Raw genomic sequence first — 3,654 nt, 5'->3', positions numbered from 1 at the left:
TTTCCTGAGCTGCTTCACTCGTGAAGCAAGTCTACTCCAAAAGATCCTCAGGAATGTTAATGCCTCAAAAAAAATGCTTTTGGAAAATAAAATGCTGCTTCAATGCTGGCAGGGTATTTAATCACTTTCCAAGTATTACTTTCAATAAGTATACAAAAGAAAAATAGCAAGGACAGTTCATGCCAGAGCCCAGTAAAGGAAGTAAGTGTCTGTGGGATCTGGCTGCTCTGTGGGACTCAGGAAAAGCTATCACCAGGTAGATGCCATCTGTCACCATGGGTAAAGGGGACCCCAACAAGCCCAGAGGCCAGATGTCCTCCTATGTTTTCCTTATGTGCACCTGCCGTGAAGTGCACAAGAAGAAACACCCAGACTCTTCTTTCGATTTTGTGGAATTCTCCAAGAAATGTTGAGAGAGATGAAAGACTACATCTGCAAAGGAAAAGTCAAAGTTCAAAGATATGGCAAAAAATTGACAAAACTCACTATGACAGGGAGATGAAAAATTATGTTCCTCCCAAAAGTAGTAAGAAAGGAAAGAAAAAAAGATCCCAATGCTTTTAAAAGGCCTCCAGCTGTCTTCTGTTTTTCTCTGAACGTTTCCCAAAGATCAAAATTGAACACCCTGGTTTATCTATTGGGGATACTGCAAAAAATTTGGGTTCAATGTGGTTTCAACAGTCAGCCAGAGATGAACAACCATATGAACAGAAAGCAGCTAAGCTAAAGGAGAAATTGAAGAGGATATTGTTGCATACTGTGCCAAGGGCAGAAGTGAAGTGAGAAAGAAGGGTCCTGGCAGCCATTAGGCTCAAAGAAGAGTAAACCAGAACACGAGGAAGAGGAGGAAGAAGAGGAAGACAATGATGAGGAGGAAATGGGTGAAGGTGAAGAATAAATGTTTATCCTGCAATGATGTGTGTGGAGAGTGCATGTGTGCGCAGGCAATTGTTTTGCTAAGAACATGAATTCAAGTATAGCTCAATAATGAGCTTCAGTATAAAAACTGTACAGACTTTTGAATAGCTGATAAGATTCTTTTTAAAGAAAATGCTTTTTAAAAATGCAGGTTGTAGCTTTTTCAGAGGCTACTACATACAATCAGATTTTAAGGCTTCTGTTGTTAAATGTTTCTAAATATTTAATGGTTTCATTAATTTGACTCGTATATGGTAGCACAACAAACACACAGGAATTAGTATCAATTGTAAATTTGTTTTTTTTTAGAATGTTGCATTTTCTTTTAAAAAATTGTAATAAAATTATGTATATTAAAAAGAGAGAGAAAAAAGCAAGGAAGTCTAATTCACACCTCCTACCATATAAACATTCTGGTACCGAAGACGGAGGCCTCTAATATGTTGGCATGGTGATTTCCAACCTTTTCCAAATAGGTCCATTAATTGAAATTCCAGGGGAAGAAGGATAAACACTTGGGAAAAGTAAAATACTATATTTATTGAATAATCAGAATACAGATTAGCACTTTACAAGCTTTAGAAATTCTAATGTAAAGGAATCATTTTATCAATTCTAACATTTTCCAAACTTTTTGATCGAATAATTCCAAGCTATGTTTCTTAGTAATAACTTTTAATGGATCATGATATTATCTCATGTTAATAGCTCATAAAGTCCATGGAATAGTTTGGAAAATGCTGTACTTAAGTTTTGACCTATTTATGTGCAGAGTATTGATCTTAGAGTAATGATACATTTACATAATCATAAAAGACCTAAACTTATTTTTTTGTGAAAGCATGTTCCCAGTCCAAGGTCAAGGGACTTGCCAGGGGTTTTAGTATTTGTGTACCCAAGTGGATGCTGGCATTGTGATTTAGGAGATTAATACTCTGGAGGTTTGGCAGAAATTTCGTGTTCCAGACCTACATTTTCCTTCTCTTCTCTTGCTATCTATTTTGCATCTCAACCTTATAGTGAAGTTATACTGTAAGACATCTCTGTCTCTTAGAAATTCATCATAAGGAAGATCTTATTTCTGACAGGAAAAAGATAATTCATTTAAAAATACTATAATTCAAATTTCATAAAGCAAACATCCTGTGCTCTGGTTAAAATGGACTATTCCAGAATTTATTTTTTCATCTGGTAGATTTCTACAAGAGTGTCTTTCTTCCTTTTACTCTCCAATCTATATGTAATATTTTAGGTAACATAAGAAGTTACAAATACTACAAGGTAATTTTATGAGATAAAGACAATGTTTTTTGTTCTTTTTACTCTTACTTAGGTTCTATTATTAATAATTTTCTGACAATATTTTTTGACAAATGTTGCACACATTTTTCAAGCAAGTATTATTAATTTATTATGGAAATTGAAACAATTTTAGGGGGAATGTGTAAAAAATGTCTAATAAAGCAATGCACAATATATTTAGGGCATTTTGCTTGGGAAGTGTCATGGCAAGGTATTGGAACCATGATAGCTTTTAATGAAATGTGATTAATTCTAGAACTGTCATTATTGAAAATTACCAGTATTATTTTACATCATTCACTACCTCAGTGATATACAGCTTGTCAAAAGTTCTACATTTAGATTAAAATTACTTGCATATCAATTGAAGAACGTTAAAGAAATTAGGATAAATGCATCTTATTATATAAAAGCACAAATTGTCCTTTTTCAGATTTAAGGTATTTTTATTCTTTATCTTACCATAAAAATCTTATTTAAATATTGAATATTTTAAAATATGATATACCCTAGCACTTGGCTTCCACTCTACAGTAAAATTGTTGGATAGTTAGCAAGAACTTAGGAAGGTCCCTCAGGTGGCTCAGAAAGGCCAAAATCTTTCCTGAAAGAAGACAGCCATAATTAAATGATAATGAGTGCCCTGTTTTATGAAGAAAACATTGGAAACTTCTAGTATAAATCAGTTAATATAATTTTGAATGTGATACTCTCCTTTTAATTCTGAATTAGTTTTTACTTCCAGTCATGGGAGACCAAATCACCCACAGAGAAAATTTTGAAAACTAAATATATATATATATATACAAACACTATATTTTGAAACGATTGGGGAGCAAACAAGAAAGTATTAATGATGTATTGGAAAGAGGTCTTAGGAAACGCAGCAACTTAGCTTTAATTGATCTTGGTCCCTCATAAATGATTAAGGTTATCCCTGATTCTAGATATCTATAAACAATAAATATACTTTTTTGGAGGAAGGCATTGTCCTAGCTAGCCATTTTTTTATCACAATTTTTCGCTTATAATGTCTGGCAAACAAGCAAAGAAAACAACAAAAACACTGTAAATGAAGGGTCAAGATAATACAAGTGAATAATAAAAGAAGCAAAATCAACAGAAACAGATACATAGGGATTGTGCTATTAATCGATTTTGTTGGTCTTTTCAAAAGAATCAACATTGGCTTATATTGCCTCTTTCAATCAATATTGGCTTTTATCTTATTAATCTGCTGTTTTATTTCCTTTTTTTTCCTAAAATTTTGTGTTTATTTTACTATAAATTCTATGGTCCAAAGCAGTATTGGAGGTATCAGGCACAAATTTTAATATAACTATAAATAAATATTTGATGAGAAAAGAGGCAAGAGAATTTAGCAGAGAACTATAAATTAAAAAAAAATAAACAAATGGATCTTGGAGCTAAAAT

At 32.7% G+C, this 3,654-nt stretch overlaps 1 pseudogene; it reads left to right on the top strand.

Moving 5' to 3' along the window:
- The first annotated feature begins 275 nt into the window (after nt 1–275).
- On the top strand, nt 276–898 carry LOC109388502 (high mobility group protein B2 pseudogene; annotated as a pseudogene).
- Nucleotides 899–3,654: the final 2,756 nt, after the last annotated feature.

This window comes from Hipposideros armiger, unplaced genomic scaffold (genome assembly GCF_001890085.2).
Source record: "Hipposideros armiger isolate ML-2016 unplaced genomic scaffold, ASM189008v1 scaffold_200, whole genome shotgun sequence".
In the NCBI taxonomy this organism is placed as follows: Eukaryota; Metazoa; Chordata; class Mammalia; order Chiroptera; family Hipposideridae; genus Hipposideros; species Hipposideros armiger.
The sequence above is the reverse complement of the archived record's forward strand: the minus strand, read 5'-3'. Positions and strand labels throughout refer to the sequence as shown.